The sequence below is a fragment of the Ranitomeya variabilis genome, chromosome 2 (genome assembly GCF_051348905.1).
Source record: "Ranitomeya variabilis isolate aRanVar5 chromosome 2, aRanVar5.hap1, whole genome shotgun sequence".
NCBI lineage: Eukaryota > Metazoa > Chordata > Amphibia > Anura > Dendrobatidae > Ranitomeya > Ranitomeya variabilis.
Genome location: NC_135233.1, coordinates 1,107,332,879 through 1,107,351,016, shown reverse-complemented (window position 1 = coordinate 1,107,351,016; position 18,138 = coordinate 1,107,332,879). Strand labels below are relative to the sequence as shown.

General features: G+C 43.6%; 48 non-coding genes across 48 annotated transcripts; 10 read left to right on the top strand and 38 right to left on the bottom strand.

The window, feature by feature from the left end:
- The first annotated feature begins 33 nt into the window (after nt 1-33).
- On the top strand, nt 34-107 carry TRNAN-GUU (transfer RNA asparagine (anticodon GUU)). The gene has a single exon. It is a non-coding gene; the product is annotated as a tRNA-Asn (tRNA).
- A 163-nt stretch (nt 108-270) lies between these two features.
- On the bottom strand, nt 271-356 carry TRNAY-GUA (transfer RNA tyrosine (anticodon GUA)). The gene is given in 2 exon segments: nt 271-306; nt 320-356. It is a non-coding gene; the product is annotated as a tRNA-Tyr (tRNA).
- Nucleotides 357-464: 108 nt separating this feature from the next.
- TRNAA-AGC (transfer RNA alanine (anticodon AGC)) lies at nt 465-537 on the bottom strand. The gene has a single exon. It is a non-coding gene; the product is annotated as a tRNA-Ala (tRNA).
- Nucleotides 538-1,010: 473 nt separating this feature from the next.
- Nucleotides 1,011-1,082, bottom strand: TRNAG-UCC (transfer RNA glycine (anticodon UCC)). Its single transcript has one exon. It is a non-coding gene; the product is annotated as a tRNA-Gly (tRNA).
- A 405-nt stretch (nt 1,083-1,487) lies between these two features.
- TRNAN-GUU (transfer RNA asparagine (anticodon GUU)) lies at nt 1,488-1,561 on the top strand. The gene has a single exon. It is a non-coding gene; the product is annotated as a tRNA-Asn (tRNA).
- Nucleotides 1,562-1,724: 163 nt separating this feature from the next.
- Nucleotides 1,725-1,810, bottom strand: TRNAY-GUA (transfer RNA tyrosine (anticodon GUA)). Its single transcript is given in 2 exon segments — nt 1,725-1,760; nt 1,774-1,810. It is a non-coding gene; the product is annotated as a tRNA-Tyr (tRNA).
- Nucleotides 1,811-1,918: 108 nt separating this feature from the next.
- On the bottom strand, nt 1,919-1,991 carry TRNAA-AGC (transfer RNA alanine (anticodon AGC)). The gene has a single exon. It is a non-coding gene; the product is annotated as a tRNA-Ala (tRNA).
- Nucleotides 1,992-2,465: 474 nt separating this feature from the next.
- Nucleotides 2,466-2,537, bottom strand: TRNAG-UCC (transfer RNA glycine (anticodon UCC)). The gene has a single exon. It is a non-coding gene; the product is annotated as a tRNA-Gly (tRNA).
- Nucleotides 2,538-3,179: 642 nt separating this feature from the next.
- Nucleotides 3,180-3,265, bottom strand: TRNAY-GUA (transfer RNA tyrosine (anticodon GUA)). Its single transcript is given in 2 exon segments — nt 3,180-3,215; nt 3,229-3,265. It is a non-coding gene; the product is annotated as a tRNA-Tyr (tRNA).
- A 108-nt stretch (nt 3,266-3,373) lies between these two features.
- TRNAA-AGC (transfer RNA alanine (anticodon AGC)) lies at nt 3,374-3,446 on the bottom strand. Its single transcript has one exon. It is a non-coding gene; the product is annotated as a tRNA-Ala (tRNA).
- Nucleotides 3,447-3,918: 472 nt separating this feature from the next.
- On the bottom strand, nt 3,919-3,990 carry TRNAG-UCC (transfer RNA glycine (anticodon UCC)). The gene has a single exon. It is a non-coding gene; the product is annotated as a tRNA-Gly (tRNA).
- A 405-nt stretch (nt 3,991-4,395) lies between these two features.
- Nucleotides 4,396-4,469, top strand: TRNAN-GUU (transfer RNA asparagine (anticodon GUU)). The gene has a single exon. It is a non-coding gene; the product is annotated as a tRNA-Asn (tRNA).
- Nucleotides 4,470-4,632: 163 nt separating this feature from the next.
- Nucleotides 4,633-4,718, bottom strand: TRNAY-GUA (transfer RNA tyrosine (anticodon GUA)). The gene is given in 2 exon segments: nt 4,633-4,668; nt 4,682-4,718. It is a non-coding gene; the product is annotated as a tRNA-Tyr (tRNA).
- Nucleotides 4,719-4,826: 108 nt separating this feature from the next.
- On the bottom strand, nt 4,827-4,899 carry TRNAA-AGC (transfer RNA alanine (anticodon AGC)). The gene has a single exon. It is a non-coding gene; the product is annotated as a tRNA-Ala (tRNA).
- Nucleotides 4,900-5,370: 471 nt separating this feature from the next.
- Nucleotides 5,371-5,442, bottom strand: TRNAG-UCC (transfer RNA glycine (anticodon UCC)). The gene has a single exon. It is a non-coding gene; the product is annotated as a tRNA-Gly (tRNA).
- A 405-nt stretch (nt 5,443-5,847) lies between these two features.
- Nucleotides 5,848-5,921, top strand: TRNAN-GUU (transfer RNA asparagine (anticodon GUU)). The gene has a single exon. It is a non-coding gene; the product is annotated as a tRNA-Asn (tRNA).
- Nucleotides 5,922-6,084: 163 nt separating this feature from the next.
- On the bottom strand, nt 6,085-6,170 carry TRNAY-GUA (transfer RNA tyrosine (anticodon GUA)). The gene is given in 2 exon segments: nt 6,085-6,120; nt 6,134-6,170. It is a non-coding gene; the product is annotated as a tRNA-Tyr (tRNA).
- Nucleotides 6,171-6,278: 108 nt separating this feature from the next.
- Nucleotides 6,279-6,351, bottom strand: TRNAA-AGC (transfer RNA alanine (anticodon AGC)). Its single transcript has one exon. It is a non-coding gene; the product is annotated as a tRNA-Ala (tRNA).
- A 472-nt stretch (nt 6,352-6,823) lies between these two features.
- Nucleotides 6,824-6,895, bottom strand: TRNAG-UCC (transfer RNA glycine (anticodon UCC)). Its single transcript has one exon. It is a non-coding gene; the product is annotated as a tRNA-Gly (tRNA).
- A 642-nt stretch (nt 6,896-7,537) lies between these two features.
- TRNAY-GUA (transfer RNA tyrosine (anticodon GUA)) lies at nt 7,538-7,623 on the bottom strand. The gene is given in 2 exon segments: nt 7,538-7,573; nt 7,587-7,623. It is a non-coding gene; the product is annotated as a tRNA-Tyr (tRNA).
- Nucleotides 7,624-7,731: 108 nt separating this feature from the next.
- Nucleotides 7,732-7,804, bottom strand: TRNAA-AGC (transfer RNA alanine (anticodon AGC)). The gene has a single exon. It is a non-coding gene; the product is annotated as a tRNA-Ala (tRNA).
- A 472-nt stretch (nt 7,805-8,276) lies between these two features.
- On the bottom strand, nt 8,277-8,348 carry TRNAG-UCC (transfer RNA glycine (anticodon UCC)). Its single transcript has one exon. It is a non-coding gene; the product is annotated as a tRNA-Gly (tRNA).
- Nucleotides 8,349-8,753: 405 nt separating this feature from the next.
- On the top strand, nt 8,754-8,827 carry TRNAN-GUU (transfer RNA asparagine (anticodon GUU)). Its single transcript has one exon. It is a non-coding gene; the product is annotated as a tRNA-Asn (tRNA).
- Nucleotides 8,828-8,990: 163 nt separating this feature from the next.
- TRNAY-GUA (transfer RNA tyrosine (anticodon GUA)) lies at nt 8,991-9,076 on the bottom strand. The gene is given in 2 exon segments: nt 8,991-9,026; nt 9,040-9,076. It is a non-coding gene; the product is annotated as a tRNA-Tyr (tRNA).
- Nucleotides 9,077-9,184: 108 nt separating this feature from the next.
- TRNAA-AGC (transfer RNA alanine (anticodon AGC)) lies at nt 9,185-9,257 on the bottom strand. The gene has a single exon. It is a non-coding gene; the product is annotated as a tRNA-Ala (tRNA).
- Nucleotides 9,258-9,729: 472 nt separating this feature from the next.
- TRNAG-UCC (transfer RNA glycine (anticodon UCC)) lies at nt 9,730-9,801 on the bottom strand. Its single transcript has one exon. It is a non-coding gene; the product is annotated as a tRNA-Gly (tRNA).
- Nucleotides 9,802-10,443: 642 nt separating this feature from the next.
- On the bottom strand, nt 10,444-10,529 carry TRNAY-GUA (transfer RNA tyrosine (anticodon GUA)). Its single transcript is given in 2 exon segments — nt 10,444-10,479; nt 10,493-10,529. It is a non-coding gene; the product is annotated as a tRNA-Tyr (tRNA).
- A 108-nt stretch (nt 10,530-10,637) lies between these two features.
- Nucleotides 10,638-10,710, bottom strand: TRNAA-AGC (transfer RNA alanine (anticodon AGC)). Its single transcript has one exon. It is a non-coding gene; the product is annotated as a tRNA-Ala (tRNA).
- A 472-nt stretch (nt 10,711-11,182) lies between these two features.
- On the bottom strand, nt 11,183-11,254 carry TRNAG-UCC (transfer RNA glycine (anticodon UCC)). The gene has a single exon. It is a non-coding gene; the product is annotated as a tRNA-Gly (tRNA).
- Nucleotides 11,255-11,659: 405 nt separating this feature from the next.
- Nucleotides 11,660-11,733, top strand: TRNAN-GUU (transfer RNA asparagine (anticodon GUU)). The gene has a single exon. It is a non-coding gene; the product is annotated as a tRNA-Asn (tRNA).
- A 163-nt stretch (nt 11,734-11,896) lies between these two features.
- TRNAY-GUA (transfer RNA tyrosine (anticodon GUA)) lies at nt 11,897-11,982 on the bottom strand. The gene is given in 2 exon segments: nt 11,897-11,932; nt 11,946-11,982. It is a non-coding gene; the product is annotated as a tRNA-Tyr (tRNA).
- A 108-nt stretch (nt 11,983-12,090) lies between these two features.
- On the bottom strand, nt 12,091-12,163 carry TRNAA-AGC (transfer RNA alanine (anticodon AGC)). The gene has a single exon. It is a non-coding gene; the product is annotated as a tRNA-Ala (tRNA).
- A 472-nt stretch (nt 12,164-12,635) lies between these two features.
- On the bottom strand, nt 12,636-12,707 carry TRNAG-UCC (transfer RNA glycine (anticodon UCC)). The gene has a single exon. It is a non-coding gene; the product is annotated as a tRNA-Gly (tRNA).
- A 405-nt stretch (nt 12,708-13,112) lies between these two features.
- TRNAN-GUU (transfer RNA asparagine (anticodon GUU)) lies at nt 13,113-13,186 on the top strand. Its single transcript has one exon. It is a non-coding gene; the product is annotated as a tRNA-Asn (tRNA).
- A 165-nt stretch (nt 13,187-13,351) lies between these two features.
- Nucleotides 13,352-13,437, bottom strand: TRNAY-GUA (transfer RNA tyrosine (anticodon GUA)). The gene is given in 2 exon segments: nt 13,352-13,387; nt 13,401-13,437. It is a non-coding gene; the product is annotated as a tRNA-Tyr (tRNA).
- Nucleotides 13,438-13,545: 108 nt separating this feature from the next.
- TRNAA-AGC (transfer RNA alanine (anticodon AGC)) lies at nt 13,546-13,618 on the bottom strand. The gene has a single exon. It is a non-coding gene; the product is annotated as a tRNA-Ala (tRNA).
- Nucleotides 13,619-14,091: 473 nt separating this feature from the next.
- On the bottom strand, nt 14,092-14,163 carry TRNAG-UCC (transfer RNA glycine (anticodon UCC)). Its single transcript has one exon. It is a non-coding gene; the product is annotated as a tRNA-Gly (tRNA).
- A 405-nt stretch (nt 14,164-14,568) lies between these two features.
- On the top strand, nt 14,569-14,642 carry TRNAN-GUU (transfer RNA asparagine (anticodon GUU)). The gene has a single exon. It is a non-coding gene; the product is annotated as a tRNA-Asn (tRNA).
- Nucleotides 14,643-14,805: 163 nt separating this feature from the next.
- On the bottom strand, nt 14,806-14,891 carry TRNAY-GUA (transfer RNA tyrosine (anticodon GUA)). The gene is given in 2 exon segments: nt 14,806-14,841; nt 14,855-14,891. It is a non-coding gene; the product is annotated as a tRNA-Tyr (tRNA).
- A 108-nt stretch (nt 14,892-14,999) lies between these two features.
- TRNAA-AGC (transfer RNA alanine (anticodon AGC)) lies at nt 15,000-15,072 on the bottom strand. Its single transcript has one exon. It is a non-coding gene; the product is annotated as a tRNA-Ala (tRNA).
- Nucleotides 15,073-15,546: 474 nt separating this feature from the next.
- On the bottom strand, nt 15,547-15,618 carry TRNAG-UCC (transfer RNA glycine (anticodon UCC)). The gene has a single exon. It is a non-coding gene; the product is annotated as a tRNA-Gly (tRNA).
- Nucleotides 15,619-16,023: 405 nt separating this feature from the next.
- TRNAN-GUU (transfer RNA asparagine (anticodon GUU)) lies at nt 16,024-16,097 on the top strand. Its single transcript has one exon. It is a non-coding gene; the product is annotated as a tRNA-Asn (tRNA).
- A 163-nt stretch (nt 16,098-16,260) lies between these two features.
- TRNAY-GUA (transfer RNA tyrosine (anticodon GUA)) lies at nt 16,261-16,346 on the bottom strand. Its single transcript is given in 2 exon segments — nt 16,261-16,296; nt 16,310-16,346. It is a non-coding gene; the product is annotated as a tRNA-Tyr (tRNA).
- Nucleotides 16,347-16,454: 108 nt separating this feature from the next.
- On the bottom strand, nt 16,455-16,527 carry TRNAA-AGC (transfer RNA alanine (anticodon AGC)). The gene has a single exon. It is a non-coding gene; the product is annotated as a tRNA-Ala (tRNA).
- Nucleotides 16,528-17,000: 473 nt separating this feature from the next.
- Nucleotides 17,001-17,072, bottom strand: TRNAG-UCC (transfer RNA glycine (anticodon UCC)). The gene has a single exon. It is a non-coding gene; the product is annotated as a tRNA-Gly (tRNA).
- A 405-nt stretch (nt 17,073-17,477) lies between these two features.
- TRNAN-GUU (transfer RNA asparagine (anticodon GUU)) lies at nt 17,478-17,551 on the top strand. Its single transcript has one exon. It is a non-coding gene; the product is annotated as a tRNA-Asn (tRNA).
- A 163-nt stretch (nt 17,552-17,714) lies between these two features.
- TRNAY-GUA (transfer RNA tyrosine (anticodon GUA)) lies at nt 17,715-17,800 on the bottom strand. The gene is given in 2 exon segments: nt 17,715-17,750; nt 17,764-17,800. It is a non-coding gene; the product is annotated as a tRNA-Tyr (tRNA).
- Nucleotides 17,801-17,908: 108 nt separating this feature from the next.
- TRNAA-AGC (transfer RNA alanine (anticodon AGC)) lies at nt 17,909-17,981 on the bottom strand. The gene has a single exon. It is a non-coding gene; the product is annotated as a tRNA-Ala (tRNA).
- Between the last annotated feature and the right edge of the window lie 157 nt (nt 17,982-18,138).

Genomic DNA, 18,138 nt, shown 5'->3' with positions numbered 1-18,138 from the left:
CTTAAGGTGCAGGCAAAAATTGTGGTCCATTGGGTCTCTGTGGCGCAATCGGTTAGCGCGTTCGGCTGTTAACCGAAAGGTTGGTGGTTCGAGTCCACCCAGGGACGTCGCACCCTTTTGCAGTCCACCCAGAGACGTTGCACAGTTGGAGAAGTTTTTGCATTGGTGCTGAGCATCTCTCTCATGTAAAAGCCATTTTGCTGACTATGTTTTGAATTCACGAGGCAAACTGGAGAAAAACTTTCTGTATGAGATAAGATAAACAAAACTTCCTTCGAGCCGGAATTGAACCAGCGACCTAAGGATTGCTAATTTAGAGCTACAGTCCTCCGCTCTACCAGCTGAGCTATCGAAGGATTGTTTTGGCCACTGTCGAAAGCCTCCTAGGTTTGGCCGTGGGTGCCACGGGCAGATGGTAAAAATGATTCATTCAACTCTGCGAAAAAGGAATCCAATGGTAGCATTGGAGAATGCGGGCATCGATCCCGCTACCTCTCGCATGCTAAGCGAGCGCTCTACCACTTGAGCTAATCCCCCAAACCTGTGAAACTTGACGTCAGTTTCACGTCACACCAGGTCACAATTTTCATATACAGTCACAGATGACATTGCTTTTTTTTTTTTTTTTTTTTTTTTTTAAGTGTGGACTCCGTTTTCCCATACTTGAAGAACATTTAAGGAGTCCACAACGTGATTGGTGACCTACAAATACAGTCGAGCAACTTTCTAGCAAACCCTTTCTATGCACATGGAGAATCAAACCGGGGACAGTGAAAAAACTTGCATAGTTTGTAGAAAAAAGTTGTGATGTAGCACAATCCCAAGGAGAACCGTTGAACTTTTATGGGTTGGTTTGTTTATCGAAAATGCTGAGAGGTCGTGAAGGCCTCCTGGTCTTTTTTTTTCCTCCTTTCTGTGGTTGCTAAACTGTAAGAAGAGAGTAGAGCATGAGCCTTAACACAAAACATTAAAAGAGAATAAATGCAACACCAATGGTGAAAAGCAAGACATGCGTTGGCCGGGAATCGAACCCGGGTCAACTGCTTGGAAGGCAGCTATGCTCACCACTATACCACCAACGCTTTCGGAAGTGTACGTTTTTTTGACATTTTCTGCAATAACACTAAACTTTCTGTTGACAGAAGCATTTGGATGCAATGTAATGATGAAAAGTATAAAACACAACCTTTTAGCAGAGGATGGTTTCGATCCATCGACCTCTGGGTTATGGGCCCAGCACGCTTCCGCTGCGCCACTCTGCTCGTAGTGTTGGATGCTTAGAGTCGAAGTCTAATTACTGTCTGCCTTCTGGTCTGTGTCGTGTAATTTATCAGCCATTTCTTATCTGTTGGCAACTAGATTATTCTTGGTGTTTTGCAATTATTTCTTTGTTTTTTTCTGTTTCCTTTAGTCATATTGTTGAAAATCATTTGAAGAAACGGTGTCTGACCTTGCTTAAGGTGCAGGCAAAAATTGTGGTCCATTGGGTCTCTGTGGCGCAATCGGTTAGCGCGTTCGGCTGTTAACCGAAAGGTTGGTGGTTCGAGTCCACCCAGGGACGTCGCACCCTTTTGCAGTCCACCCAGAGACGTTGCACAGTTGGAGAAGTTTTTGCATTGGTGCTGAGCATCTCTCTCATGTAAAAGCCATTTTGCTGACTATGTTTTGAATTCACGAGGCAAACTGGAGAAAAACTTTCTGTATGAGATAAGATAAACAAAACTTCCTTCGAGCCGGAATTGAACCAGCGACCTAAGGATTGCTAATTTAGAGCTACAGTCCTCCGCTCTACCAGCTGAGCTATCGAAGGATTGTTTTGGCCACTGTCGAAAGCCTCCTAGGTTTGGCCGTGGGTGCCACGGGCAGATGGTAAAAATGATTCATTCAACTCTGCGAAAAAGGAATCCAATGGTAGCATTGGAGAATGCGGGCATCGATCCCGCTACCTCTCGCATGCTAAGCGAGCGCTCTACCACTTGAGCTAATCCCCCAAACCTGTGAAACTTGACGTCAGTTTCACGTCACACCAGGTCACAATTTTCATATACAGTCACAGATGACATTGCTTTTTTTTTTTTTTTTTTTTTTTTTTTAAGTGTGGACTCCGTTTTCCCATACTTGAAGAACATTTAAGGAGTCCACAACGTGATTGGTGACCTACAAATACAGTCGAGCAACTTTCTAGCAAACCCTTTCTATGCACATGGAGAATCAAACCGGGGACAGTGAAAAAACTTGCATAGTTTGTAGAAAAAAGTTGTGATGTAGCACAATCCCAAGGAGAACCGTTGAACTTTTATGGGTTGGTTTGTTTATCGAAAATGCTGAGAGGTCGTGAAGGCCTCCTGGTCTTTTTTTTTCCTCCTTTCTGTGGTTGCTAAACTGTAAGAAGAGAGTAGAGCATGAGCCTTAACACAAAACATTAAAAGAGAATAAATGCAACACCAATGGTGAAAAGCAAGACATGCGTTGGCCGGGAATCGAACCCGGGTCAACTGCTTGGAAGGCAGCTATGCTCACCACTATACCACCAACGCTTTCGGAAGTGTACGTTTTTTTGACATTTTCTGCAATAACACTAAACTTTCTGTTGACAGAAGCATTTGGATGCAATGTAATGATGAAAAGTATAAAACACAACCTTTTAGCAGAGGATGGTTTCGATCCATCGACCTCTGGGTTATGGGCCCAGCACGCTTCCGCTGCGCCACTCTGCTCGTAGTGTTGGATGCTTAGAGTCGAAGTCTAATTACTGTCTGCCTTCTGGTCTGTGTCGTGTAATTTATCAGCCATTTCTTATCTGTTGGCAACTAGATTATTCTTGGTGTTTTGCAATTATTTCTTTGTTTTTTTCTGTTTCCTTTAGTCATATTGTTGAAAATCATTTGAAGAAACGGTGTCTGACCTTGCTTAAGGTGCAGGCAAAAATTGTGGTCCATTGGGTCTCTGTGGCGCAATCGGTTAGCGCGTTCGGCTGTTAACCAAAAGGTTGGTGGTTCGAGTCCACCCAGGGACGTCGCACCCTTTTGCAGTCCACCCAGAGACGTTGCACAGTTGGAGAAGTTTTTGCATTGGTGCTGAGCATCTCTCTCATGTAAAAGCCATTTTGCTGACTATGTTTTGAATTCACGAGGCAAACTGGAGAAAAACTTTCTGTATGAGATAAGATAAACAAAACTTCCTTCGAGCCGGAATTGAACCAGCGACCTAAGGATTGCTAATTTAGAGCTACAGTCCTCCGCTCTACCAGCTGAGCTATCGAAGGATTGTTTTGGCCACTGTCGAAAGCCTCCTAGGTTTGGCCGTGGGTGCCACGGGCAGATGGTAAAAATGATTCATTCAACTCTGCGAAAAAGGAATCCAATGGTAGCATTGGAGAATGCGGGCATCGATCCCGCTACCTCTCGCATGCTAAGCGAGCGCTCTACCACTTGAGCTAATCCCCCAAACCTGTGAAACTTGACGTCAGTTTCACGTCACACCAGGTCACAATTTTCATATACAGTCACAGATGACATTGCTTTTTTTTTTTTTTTTTTTTTTTTTAAGTGTGGACTCCGTTTTCCCATACTTGAAGAACATTTAAGGAGTCCACAACGTGATTGGTGACCTACAAATACAGTCGAGCAACTTTCTAGCAAACCCTTTCTATGCACATGGAGAATCAAACCGGGGACAGTGAAAAAACTTGCATAGTTTGTAGAAAAAAGTTGTGATGTAGCACAATCCCAAGGAGAACCGTTGAACTTTTATGGGTTGGTTTGTTTATCGAAAATGCTGAGAGGTCGTGAAGGCCTCCTGGTCTTTTTTTTTCCTCCTTTCTGTGGTTGCTAAACTGTAAGAAGAGAGTAGAGCATGAGCCTTAACACAAAACATTAAAAGAGAATAAATGCAACACCAATGGTGAAAAGCAAGACATGCGTTGGCCGGGAATCGAACCCGGGTCAACTGCTTGGAAGGCAGCTATGCTCACCACTATACCACCAACGCTTTCGGAAGTGTACGTTTTTTTGACATTTTCTGCAATAACACTAAACTTTCTGTTGACAGAAGCATTTGGATGCAATGTAATGATGAAAAGTATAAAACACAACCTTTTAGCAGAGGATGGTTTCGATCCATCGACCTCTGGGTTATGGGCCCAGCACGCTTCCGCTGCGCCACTCTGCTCGTAGTGTTGGATGCTTAGAGTCGAAGTCTAATTACTGTCTGCCTTCTGGTCTGTGTCGTGTAATTTATCAGCCATTTCTTATCTGTTGGCAACTAGATTATTCTTGGTGTTTTGCAATTATTTCTTTGTTTTTTTCTGTTTCCTTTAGTCATATTGTTGAAAATCATTTGAAGAAACGGTGTCTGACCTTGCTTAAGGTGCAGGCAAAAATTGTGGTCCATTGGGTCTCTGTGGCGCAATCGGTTAGCGCGTTCGGCTGTTAACCGAAAGGTTGGTGGTTCGAGTCCACCCAGGGACGTCGCACCCTTTTGCAGTCCACCCAGAGACGTTGCACAGTTGGAGAAGTTTTTGCATTGGTGCTGAGCATCTCTCTCATGTAAAAGCCATTTTGCTGACTATGTTTTGAATTCACGAGGCAAACTGGAGAAAAACTTTCTGTATGAGATAAGATAAACAAAACTTCCTTCGAGCCGGAATTGAACCAGCGACCTAAGGATTGCTAATTTAGAGCTACAGTCCTCCGCTCTACCAGCTGAGCTATCGAAGGATTGTTTTGGCCACTGTCGAAAGCCTCCTAGGTTTGGCCGTGGGTGCCACGGGCAGATGGTAAAAATGATTCATTCAACTCTGCGAAAAAGGAATCCAATGGTAGCATTGGAGAATGCGGGCATCGATCCCGCTACCTCTCGCATGCTAAGCGAGCGCTCTACCACTTGAGCTAATCCCCCAAACCTGTGAAACTTGACGTCAGTTTCACGTCACACCAGGTCACAATTTTCATATACAGTCACAGATGACATTGCTTTTTTTTTTTTTTTTTTTTTTTTAAGTGTGGACTCCGTTTTCCCATACTTGAAGAACATTTAAGGAGTCCACAACGTGATTGGTGACCTACAAATACAGTCGAGCAACTTTCTAGCAAACCCTTTCTATGCACATGGAGAATCAAACCGGGGACAGTGAAAAAACTTGCATAGTTTGTAGAAAAAAGTTGTGATGTAGCACAATCCCAAGGAGAACCGTTGAACTTTTATGGGTTGGTTTGTTTATCGAAAATGCTGAGAGGTCGTGAAGGCCTCCTGGTCTTTTTTTTTCCTCCTTTCTGTGGTTGCTAAACTGTAAGAAGAGAGTAGAGCATGAGCCTTAACACAAAACATTAAAAGAGAATAAATGCAACACCAATGGTGAAAAGCAAGACATGCGTTGGCCGGGAATCGAACCCGGGTCAACTGCTTGGAAGGCAGCTATGCTCACCACTATACCACCAACGCTTTCGGAAGTGTACGTTTTTTTGACATTTTCTGCAATAACACTAAACTTTCTGTTGACAGAAGCATTTGGATGCAATGTAATGATGAAAAGTATAAAACACAACCTTTTAGCAGAGGATGGTTTCGATCCATCGACCTCTGGGTTATGGGCCCAGCACGCTTCCGCTGCGCCACTCTGCTCGTAGTGTTGGATGCTTAGAGTCGAAGTCTAATTACTGTCTGCCTTCTGGTCTGTGTCGTGTAATTTATCAGCCATTTCTTATCTGTTGGCAACTAGATTATTCTTGGTGTTTTGCAATTATTTCTTTGTTTTTTTCTGTTTCCTTTAGTCATATTGTTGAAAATCATTTGAAGAAACGGTGTCTGACCTTGCTTAAGGTGCAGGCAAAAATTGTGGTCCATTGGGTCTCTGTGGCGCAATCGGTTAGCGCGTTCGGCTGTTAACCGAAAGGTTGGTGGTTCGAGTCCACCCAGGGACGTCGCACCCTTTTGCAGTCCACCCAGAGACGTTGCACAGTTGGAGAAGTTTTTGCATTGGTGCTGAGCATCTCTCTCATGTAAAAGCCATTTTGCTGACTATGTTTTGAATTCACGAGGCAAACTGGAGAAAAACTTTCTGTATGAGATAAGATAAACAAAACTTCCTTCGAGCCGGAATTGAACCAGCGACCTAAGGATTGCTAATTTAGAGCTACAGTCCTCCGCTCTACCAGCTGAGCTATCGAAGGATTGTTTTGGCCACTGTCGAAAGCCTCCTAGGTTTGGCCGTGGGTGCCACGGGCAGATGGTAAAAATGATTCATTCAACTCTGCGAAAAAGGAATCCAATGGTAGCATTGGAGAATGCGGGCATCGATCCCGCTACCTCTCGCATGCTAAGCGAGCGCTCTACCACTTGAGCTAATCCCCCAAACCTGTGAAACTTGACGTCAGTTTCACGTCACACCAGGTCACAATTTTCATATACAGTCACAGATGACATTGCTTTTTTTTTTTTTTTTTTTTTTTTTAAGTGTGGACTCCGTTTTCCCATACTTGAAGAACATTTAAGGAGTCCACAACGTGATTGGTGACCTACAAATACAGTCGAGCAACTTTCTAGCAAACCCTTTCTATGCACATGGAGAATCAAACCGGGGACAGTGAAAAAACTTGCATAGTTTGTAGAAAAAAGTTGTGATGTAGCACAATCCCAAGGAGAACCGTTGAACTTTTATGGGTTGGTTTGTTTATCGAAAATGCTGAGAGGTCGTGAAGGCCTCCTGGTCTTTTTTTTTCCTCCTTTCTGTGGTTGCTAAACTGTAAGAAGAGAGTAGAGCATGAGCCTTAACACAAAACATTAAAAGAGAATAAATGCAACACCAATGGTGAAAAGCAAGACATGCGTTGGCCGGGAATCGAACCCGGGTCAACTGCTTGGAAGGCAGCTATGCTCACCACTATACCACCAACGCTTTCGGAAGTGTACGTTTTTTTGACATTTTCTGCAATAACACTAAACTTTCTGTTGACAGAAGCATTTGGATGCAATGTAATGATGAAAAGTATAAAACACAACCTTTTAGCAGAGGATGGTTTCGATCCATCGACCTCTGGGTTATGGGCCCAGCACGCTTCCGCTGCGCCACTCTGCTCGTAGTGTTGGATGCTTAGAGTCGAAGTCTAATTACTGTCTGCCTTCTGGTCTGTGTCGTGTAATTTATCAGCCATTTCTTATCTGTTGGCAACTAGATTATTCTTGGTGTTTTGCAATTATTTCTTTGTTTTTTTCTGTTTCCTTTAGTCATATTGTTGAAAATCATTTGAAGAAACGGTGTCTGACCTTGCTTAAGGTGCAGGCAAAAATTGTGGTCCATTGGGTCTCTGTGGCGCAATCGGTTAGCGCGTTCGGCTGTTAACCAAAAGGTTGGTGGTTCGAGTCCACCCAGGGACGTCGCACCCTTTTGCAGTCCACCCAGAGACGTTGCACAGTTGGAGAAGTTTTTGCATTGGTGCTGAGCATCTCTCTCATGTAAAAGCCATTTTGCTGACTATGTTTTGAATTCACGAGGCAAACTGGAGAAAAACTTTCTGTATGAGATAAGATAAACAAAACTTCCTTCGAGCCGGAATTGAACCAGCGACCTAAGGATTGCTAATTTAGAGCTACAGTCCTCCGCTCTACCAGCTGAGCTATCGAAGGATTGTTTTGGCCACTGTCGAAAGCCTCCTAGGTTTGGCCGTGGGTGCCACGGGCAGATGGTAAAAATGATTCATTCAACTCTGCGAAAAAGGAATCCAATGGTAGCATTGGAGAATGCGGGCATCGATCCCGCTACCTCTCGCATGCTAAGCGAGCGCTCTACCACTTGAGCTAATCCCCCAAACCTGTGAAACTTGACGTCAGTTTCACGTCACACCAGGTCACAATTTTCATATACAGTCACAGATGACATTGCTTTTTTTTTTTTTTTTTTTTTTTTTAAGTGTGGACTCCGTTTTCCCATACTTGAAGAACATTTAAGGAGTCCACAACGTGATTGGTGACCTACAAATACAGTCGAGCAACTTTCTAGCAAACCCTTTCTATGCACATGGAGAATCAAACCGGGGACAGTGAAAAAACTTGCATAGTTTGTAGAAAAAAGTTGTGATGTAGCACAATCCCAAGGAGAACCGTTGAACTTTTATGGGTTGGTTTGTTTATCGAAAATGCTGAGAGGTCGTGAAGGCCTCCTGGTCTTTTTTTTTCCTCCTTTCTGTGGTTGCTAAACTGTAAGAAGAGAGTAGAGCATGAGCCTTAACACAAAACATTAAAAGAGAATAAATGCAACACCAATGGTGAAAAGCAAGACATGCGTTGGCCGGGAATCGAACCCGGGTCAACTGCTTGGAAGGCAGCTATGCTCACCACTATACCACCAACGCTTTCGGAAGTGTACGTTTTTTTGACATTTTCTGCAATAACACTAAACTTTCTGTTGACAGAAGCATTTGGATGCAATGTAATGATGAAAAGTATAAAACACAACCTTTTAGCAGAGGATGGTTTCGATCCATCGACCTCTGGGTTATGGGCCCAGCACGCTTCCGCTGCGCCACTCTGCTCGTAGTGTTGGATGCTTAGAGTCGAAGTCTAATTACTGTCTGCCTTCTGGTCTGTGTCGTGTAATTTATCAGCCATTTCTTATCTGTTGGCAACTAGATTATTCTTGGTGTTTTGCAATTATTTCTTTGTTTTTTTCTGTTTCCTTTAGTCATATTGTTGAAAATCATTTGAAGAAACGGTGTCTGACCTTGCTTAAGGTGCAGGCAAAAATTGTGGTCCATTGGGTCTCTGTGGCGCAATCGGTTAGCGCGTTCGGCTGTTAACCGAAAGGTTGGTGGTTCGAGTCCACCCAGGGACGTCGCACCCTTTTGCAGTCCACCCAGAGACGTTGCACAGTTGGAGAAGTTTTTGCATTGGTGCTGAGCATCTCTCTCATGTAAAAGCCATTTTGCTGACTATGTTTTGAATTCACGAGGCAAACTGGAGAAAAACTTTCTGTATGAGATAAGATAAACAAAACTTCCTTCGAGCCGGAATTGAACCAGCGACCTAAGGATTGCTAATTTAGAGCTACAGTCCTCCGCTCTACCAGCTGAGCTATCGAAGGATTGTTTTGGCCACTGTCGAAAGCCTCCTAGGTTTGGCCGTGGGTGCCACGGGCAGATGGTAAAAATGATTCATTCAACTCTGCGAAAAAGGAATCCAATGGTAGCATTGGAGAATGCGGGCATCGATCCCGCTACCTCTCGCATGCTAAGCGAGCGCTCTACCACTTGAGCTAATCCCCCAAACCTGTGAAACTTGACGTCAGTTTCACGTCACACCAGGTCACAATTTTCATATACAGTCACAGATGACATTGCTTTTTTTTTTTTTTTTTTTTTTTTTAAGTGTGGACTCCGTTTTCCCATACTTGAAGAACATTTAAGGAGTCCACAACGTGATTGGTGACCTACAAATACAGTCGAGCAACTTTCTAGCAAACCCTTTCTATGCACATGGAGAATCAAACCGGGGACAGTGAAAAAACTTGCATAGTTTGTAGAAAAAAGTTGTGATGTAGCACAATCCCAAGGAGAACCGTTGAACTTTTATGGGTTGGTTTGTTTATCGAAAATGCTGAGAGGTCGTGAAGGCCTCCTGGTCTTTTTTTTTCCTCCTTTCTGTGGTTGCTAAACTGTAAGAAGAGAGTAGAGCATGAGCCTTAACACAAAACATTAAAAGAGAATAAATGCAACACCAATGGTGAAAAGCAAGACATGCGTTGGCCGGGAATCGAACCCGGGTCAACTGCTTGGAAGGCAGCTATGCTCACCACTATACCACCAACGCTTTCGGAAGTGTACGTTTTTTTGACATTTTCTGCAATAACACTAAACTTTCTGTTGACAGAAGCATTTGGATGCAATGTAATGATGAAAAGTATAAAACACAACCTTTTAGCAGAGGATGGTTTCGATCCATCGACCTCTGGGTTATGGGCCCAGCACGCTTCCGCTGCGCCACTCTGCTCGTAGTGTTGGATGCTTAGAGTCGAAGTCTAATTACTGTCTGCCTTCTGGTCTGTGTCGTGTAATTTATCAGCCATTTCTTATCTGTTGGCAACTAGATTATTCTTGGTGTTTTGCAATTATTTCTTTGTTTTTTTCTGTTTCCTTTAGTCATATTGTTGAAAATCATTTGAAGAAACGGTGTCTGACCTTGCTTAAGGTGCAGGCAAAAATTGTGGTCCATTGGGTCTCTGTGGCGCAATCGGTTAGCGCGTTCGGCTGTTAACCAAAAGGTTGGTGGTTCGAGTCCACCCAGGGACGTCGCACCCTTTTGCAGTCCACCCAGAGACGTTGCACAGTTGGAGAAGTTTTTGCATTGGTGCTGAGCATCTCTCTCATGTAAAAGCCATTTTGCTGACTATGTTTTGAATTCACGAGGCAAACTGGAGAAAAACTTTCTGTATGAGATAAGATAAACAAAACTTCCTTCGAGCCGGAATTGAACCAGCGACCTAAGGATTGCTAATTTAGAGCTACAGTCCTCCGCTCTACCAGCTGAGCTATCGAAGGATTGTTTTGGCCACTGTCGAAAGCCTCCTAGGTTTGGCCGTGGGTGCCACGGGCAGATGGTAAAAATGATTCATTCAACTCTGCGAAAAAGGAATCCAATGGTAGCATTGGAGAATGCGGGCATCGATCCCGCTACCTCTCGCATGCTAAGCGAGCGCTCTACCACTTGAGCTAATCCCCCAAACCTGTGAAACTTGACGTCAGTTTCACGTCACACCAGGTCACAATTTTCATATACAGTCACAGATGACATTGCTTTTTTTTTTTTTTTTTTTTTTTTTAAGTGTGGACTCCGTTTTCCCATACTTGAAGAACATTTAAGGAGTCCACAACGTGATTGGTGACCTACAAATACAGTCGAGCAACTTTCTAGCAAACCCTTTCTATGCACATGGAGAATCAAACCGGGGACAGTGAAAAAACTTGCATAGTTTGTAGAAAAAAGTTGTGATGTAGCACAATCCCAAGGAGAACCGTTGAACTTTTATGGGTTGGTTTGTTTATCGAAAATGCTGAGAGGTCGTGAAGGCCTCCTGGTCTTTTTTTTTCCTCCTTTCTGTGGTTGCTAAACTGTAAGAAGAGAGTAGAGCATGAGCCTTAACACAAAACATTAAAAGAGAATAAATGCAACACCAATGGTGAAAAGCAAGACATGCGTTGGCCGGGAATCGAACCCGGGTCAACTGCTTGGAAGGCAGCTATGCTCACCACTATACCACCAACGCTTTCGGAAGTGTACGTTTTTTTGACATTTTCTGCAATAACACTAAACTTTCTGTTGACAGAAGCATTTGGATGCAATGTAATGATGAAAAGTATAAAACACAACCTTTTAGCAGAGGATGGTTTCGATCCATCGACCTCTGGGTTATGGGCCCAGCACGCTTCCGCTGCGCCACTCTGCTCGTAGTGTTGGATGCTTAGAGTCGAAGTCTAATTACTGTCTGCCTTCTGGTCTGTGTCGTGTAATTTATCAGCCATTTCTTATCTGTTGGCAACTAGATTATTCTTGGTGTTTTGCAATTATTTCTTTGTTTTTTTCTGTTTCCTTTAGTCATATTGTTGAAAATCATTTGAAGAAACGGTGTCTGACCTTGCTTAAGGTGCAGGCAAAAATTGTGGTCCATTGGGTCTCTGTGGCGCAATCGGTTAGCGCGTTCGGCTGTTAACCGAAAGGTTGGTGGTTCGAGTCCACCCAGGGACGTCGCACCCTTTTGCAGTCCACCCAGAGACGTTGCACAGTTGGAGAAGTTTTTGCATTGGTGCTGAGCATCTCTCTCATGTAAAAGCCATTTTGCTGACTATGTTTTGAATTCACGAGGCAAACTGGAGAAAAACTTTCTGTATGAGATAAGATAAACAAAACTTCCTTCGAGCCGGAATTGAACCAGCGACCTAAGGATTGCTAATTTAGAGCTACAGTCCTCCGCTCTACCAGCTGAGCTATCGAAGGATTGTTTTGGCCACTGTCGAAAGCCTCCTAGGTTTGGCCGTGGGTGCCACGGGCAGATGGTAAAAATGATTCATTCAACTCTGCGAAAAAGGAATCCAATGGTAGCATTGGAGAATGCGGGCATCGATCCCGCTACCTCTCGCATGCTAAGCGAGCGCTCTACCACTTGAGCTAATCCCCCAAACCTGTGAAACTTGACGTCAGTTTCACGTCACACCAGGTCACAATTTTCATATACAGTCACAGATGACATTGCTTTTTTTTTTTTTTTTTTTTTTTTTAAGTGTGGACTCCGTTTTCCCATACTTGAAGAACATTTAAGGAGTCCACAACGTGATTGGTGACCTACAAATACAGTCGAGCAACTTTCTAGCAAACCCTTTCTATGCACATGGAGAATCAAACCGGGGACAGTGAAAAAACTTGCATAGTTTGTAGAAAAAAGTTGTGATGTAGCACAATCCCAAGGAGAACCGTTGAACTTTTATGGGTTGGTTTGTTTATCGAAAATGCTGAGAGGTCGTGAAGGCCTCCTGGTCTTTTTTTTTCCTCCTTTCTGTGGTTGCTAAACTGTAAGAAGAGAGTAGAGCATGAGCCTTAACACAAAACATTAAAAGAGAATAAATGCAACACCAATGGTGAAAAGCAAGACATGCGTTGGCCGGGAATCGAACCCGGGTCAACTGCTTGGAAGGCAGCTATGCTCACCACTATACCACCAACGCTTTCGGAAGTGTACGTTTTTTTGACATTTTCTGCAATAACACTAAACTTTCTGTTGACAGAAGCATTTGGATGCAATGTAATGATGAAAAGTATAAAACACAACCTTTTAGCAGAGGATGGTTTCGATCCATCGACCTCTGGGTTATGGGCCCAGCACGCTTCCGCTGCGCCACTCTGCTCGTAGTGTTGGATGCTTAGAGTCGAAGTCTAATTACTGTCTGCCTTCTGGTCTGTGTCGTGTAATTTATCAGCCATTTCTTATCTGTTGGCAACTAGATTATTCTTGGTGTTTTGCAATTATTTCTTTGTTTTTTTCTGTTTCCTTTAGTCATATTGTTGAAAATCATTTGAAGAAACGGTGTCTGACCTTGCTTAAGGTGCAGGCAAAAATTGTGGTCCATTGGGTCTCTGTGGCGCAATCGGTTAGCGCGTTCGGCTGTTAACCGAAAGGTTGGTGGTTCGAGTCCACCCAGGGACGTCGCACCCTTTTGCAGTCCACCCAGAGACGTTGCACAGTTGGAGAAGTTTTTGCATTGGTGCTGAGCATCTCTCTCATGTAAAAGCCATTTTGCTGACTATATGTTTTGAATTCACGAGGCAAACTGGAGAAAAACTTTCTGTATGAGATAAGATAAACAAAACTTCCTTCGAGCCGGAATTGAACCAGCGACCTAAGGATTGCTAATTTAGAGCTACAGTCCTCCGCTCTACCAGCTGAGCTATCGAAGGATTGTTTTGGCCACTGTCGAAAGCCTCCTAGGTTTGGCCGTGGGTGCCACGGGCAGATGGTAAAAATGATTCATTCAACTCTGCGAAAAAGGAATCCAGTGGTAGCATTGGAGAATGCGGGCATCGATCCCGCTACCTCTCGCATGCTAAGCGAGCGCTCTACCACTTGAGCTAATCCCCCAAACCTGTGAAACTTGACGTCAGTTTCACGTCACACCAGGTCACAATTTTCATATACAGTCACAGATGACATTGCTTTTTTTTTTTTTTTTTTTTTTTTTTAAGTGTGGACTCCGTTTTCCCATACTTGAAGAACATTTAAGGAGTCCACAACGTGATTGGTGACCTACAAATACAGTCGAGCAACTTTCTAGCAAACCCTTTCTATGCACATGGAGAATCAAACCGGGGACAGTGAAAAAACTTGCATAGTTTGTAGAAAAAAGTTGTGATGTAGCACAATCCCAAGGAGAACCGTTGAACTTTTATGGGTTGGTTTGTTTATCGAAAATGCTGAGAGGTCGTGAAGGCCTCCTGGTCTTTTTTTTTCCTCCTTTCTGTGGTTGCTAAACTGTAAGAAGAGAGTAGAGCATGAGCCTTAACACAAAACATTAAAAGAGAATAAATGCAACACCAATGGTGAAAAGCAAGACATGCGTTGGCCGGGAATCGAACCCGGGTCAACTGCTTGGAAGGCAGCTATGCTCACCACTATACCACCAACGCTTTCGGAAGTGTACGTTTTTTTGACATTTTCTGCAATAACACTAAACTTTCTGTTGACAGAAGCATTTGGATGCAATGTAATGATGAAAAGTATAAAACACAACCTTTTAGCAGAGGATGGTTTCGATCCATCGACCTCTGGGTTATGGGCCCAGCACGCTTCCGCTGCGCCACTCTGCTCGTAGTGTTGGATGCTTAGAGTCGAAGTCTAATTACTGTCTGCCTTCTGGTCTGTGTCGTGTAATTTATCAGCCATTTCTTATCTGTTGGCAACTAGATTATTCTTGGTGTTTTGCAATTATTTCTTTGTTTTTTTCTGTTTCCTTTAGTCATATTGTTGAAAATCATTTGAAGAAACGGTGTCTGACCTTGCTTAAGGTGCAGGCAAAAATTGTGGTCCATTGGGTCTCTGTGGCGCAATCGGTTAGCGCGTTCGGCTGTTAACCGAAAGGTTGGTGGTTCGAGTCCACCCAGGGACGTCGCACCCTTTTGCAGTCCACCCAGAGACGTTGCACAGTTGGAGAAGTTTTTGCATTGGTGCTGAGCATCTCTCTCATGTAAAAGCCATTTTGCTGACTATGTTTTGAATTCACGAGGCAAACTGGAGAAAAACTTTCTGTATGAGATAAGATAAACAAAACTTCCTTCGAGCCGGAATTGAACCAGCGACCTAAGGATTGCTAATTTAGAGCTACAGTCCTCCGCTCTACCAGCTGAGCTATCGAAGGATTGTTTTGGCCACTGTCGAAAGCCTCCTAGGTTTGGCCGTGGGTGCCACGGGCAGATGGTAAAAATGATTCATTCAACTCTGCGAAAAAGGAATCCAGTGGTAGCATTGGAGAATGCGGGCATCGATCCCGCTACCTCTCGCATGCTAAGCGAGCGCTCTACCACTTGAGCTAATCCCCCAAACCTGTGAAACTTGACGTCAGTTTCACGTCACACCAGGTCACAATTTTCATATACAGTCACAGATGACATTGCTTTTTTTTTTTTTTTTTTTTTTTTTTTAAGTGTGGACTCCGTTTTCCCATACTTGAAGAACATTTAAGGAGTCCACAACGTGATTGGTGACCTACAAATACAGTCGAGCAACTTTCTAGCAAACCCTTTCTATGCACATGGAGAATCAAACCGGGGACAGTGAAAAAACTTGCATAGTTTGTAGAAAAAAGTTGTGATGTAGCACAATCCCAAGGAGAACCGTTGAACTTTTATGGGTTGGTTTGTTTATCGAAAATGCTGAGAGGTCGTGAAGGCCTCCTGGTCTTTTTTTTTCCTCCTTTCTGTGGTTGCTAAACTGTAAGAAGAGAGTAGAGCATGAGCCTTAACACAAAACATTAAAAGAGAATAAATGCAACACCAATGGTGAAAAGCAAGACATGCGTTGGCCGGGAATCGAACCCGGGTCAACTGCTTGGAAGGCAGCTATGCTCACCACTATACCACCAACGCTTTCGGAAGTGTACGTTTTTTTGACATTTTCTGCAATAACACTAAACTTTCTGTTGACAGAAGCATTTGGATGCAATGTAATGATGAAAAGTATAAAACACAACCTTTTAGCAGAGGATGGTTTCGATCCATCGACCTCTGGGTTATGGGCCCAGCACGCTTCCGCTGCGCCACTCTGCTCGTAGTGTTGGATGCTTAGAGTCGAAGTCTAATTACTGTCTGCCTTCTGGTCTGTGTCGTGTAATTTATCAGCCATTTCTTATCTGTTGGCAACTAGATTATTCTTGGTGTTTTGCAATTATTTCTTTGTTTTTTTCTGTTTCCTTTAGTCATATTGTTGAAAATCATTTGAAGAAACGGTGTCTGACCTTGCTTAAGGTGCAGGCAAAAATTGTGGTCCATTGGGTCTCTGTGGCGCAATCGGTTAGCGCGTTCGGCTGTTAACCGAAAGGTTGGTGGTTCGAGTCCACCCAGGGACGTCGCACCCTTTTGCAGTCCACCCAGAGACGTTGCACAGTTGGAGAAGTTTTTGCATTGGTGCTGAGCATCTCTCTCATGTAAAAGCCATTTTGCTGACTATGTTTTGAATTCACGAGGCAAACTGGAGAAAAACTTTCTGTATGAGATAAGATAAACAAAACTTCCTTCGAGCCGGAATTGAACCAGCGACCTAAGGATTGCTAATTTAGAGCTACAGTCCTCCGCTCTACCAGCTGAGCTATCGAAGGATTGTTTTGGCCACTGTCGAAAGCCTCCTAGGTTTGGCCGTGGGTGCCACGGGCAGATGGTAAAAATGATTCATTCAACTCTGCGAAAAAGGAATCCAATGGTAGCATTGGAGAATGCGGGCATCGATCCCGCTACCTCTCGCATGCTAAGCGAGCGCTCTACCACTTGAGCTAATCCCCCAAACCTGTGAAACTTGACGTCAGTTTCACGTCACACCAGGTCACAATTTTCATATACAGTCACAGATGACATTGCTTTTTTTTTTTTTTTTTTTTTTTTTTAAGTGTGGACTCCGTTTTCCCATACTTGAAGAACATTTAAGGAGTCCACAACGTGATTGGTGACCTACAAATACAGTCGAGCAACTTTCTAGCAAACCCTTTCTATGCACATGGAGAATCAAACCGGGGACAGTGAAAAAACTTGCATAGTTTGTAGAAAAAAGTTGTGATGTAGCACAATCCCAAGGAGAACCGTTGAACTTTTATGGGTTGGTTTGTTTATCGAAAATGCTGAGAGGTCGTGAAGGCCTCCTGGTCTTTTTTTTTCCTCCTTTCTGTGGTTGCTAAACTGTAAGAAGAGAGTAGAGCATGAGCCTTAACACAAAACATTAAAAGAGAATAAATGCAACACCAATGGTGAAAAGCAAGACATGCGTTGGCCGGGAATCGAACCCGGGTCAACTGCTTGGAAGGCAGCTATGCTCACCACTATACCACCAACGCTTTCGGAAGTGTACGTTTTTTTGACATTTTCTGCAATAACACTAAACTTTCTGTTGACAGAAGCATTTGGATGCAATGTAATGATGAAAAGTATAAAACACAACCTTTTAGCAGAGGATGGTTTCGATCCATCGACCTCTGGGTTATGGGCCCAGCACGCTTCCGCTGCGCCACTCTGCTCGTAGTGTTGGATGCTTAGAGTCGAAGTCTAATTACTGTCTGCCTTCTGGTCTGTGTCGTGTAATTTATCAGCCATTTCTTATCTGTTGGCAACTAGATTATTCTTGGTGTTTTGCAATTATTTCTTTGTTTTTTTCTGTTTCCTTTAGTCATATTGTTGAAAATCATTTGAAGAAACGGTGTCTGACCTTGCTTAAGGTGCAGGCAAAAATTGTGGTCCATTGGGTCTCTGTGGCGCAATCGGTTAGCGCGTTCGGCTGTTAACCGAAAGGTTGGTGGTTCGAGTCCACCCAGGGACGTCGCACCCTTTTGCAGTCCACCCAGAGACGTTGCACAGTTGGAGAAGTTTTTGCATTGGTGCTGAGCATCTCTCTCATGTAAAAGCCATTTTGCTGACTATGTTTTGAATTCACGAGGCAAACTGGAGAAAAACTTTCTGTATGAGATAAGATAAACAAAACTTCCTTCGAGCCGGAATTGAACCAGCGACCTAAGGATTGCTAATTTAGAGCTACAGTCCTCCGCTCTACCAGCTGAGCTATCGAAGGATTGTTTTGGCCACTGTCGAAAGCCTCCTAGGTTTGGCCGTGGGTGCCACGGGCAGATGGTAAAAATGATTCATTCAACTCTGCGAAAAAGGAATCCAATGGTAGCATTGGAGAATGCGGGCATCGATCCCGCTACCTCTCGCATGCTAAGCGAGCGCTCTACCACTTGAGCTAATCCCCCAAACCTGTGAAACTTGACGTCAGTTTCACGTCACACCAGGTCACAATTTTCATATACAGTCACAGATGACATTGCTTTTTTTTTTTTTTTTTTTTTTTTTTTAAGTGTGGACTCCGTTTTCCCATACTTGAAGAACATTTAAGGAGTCCACAACGTG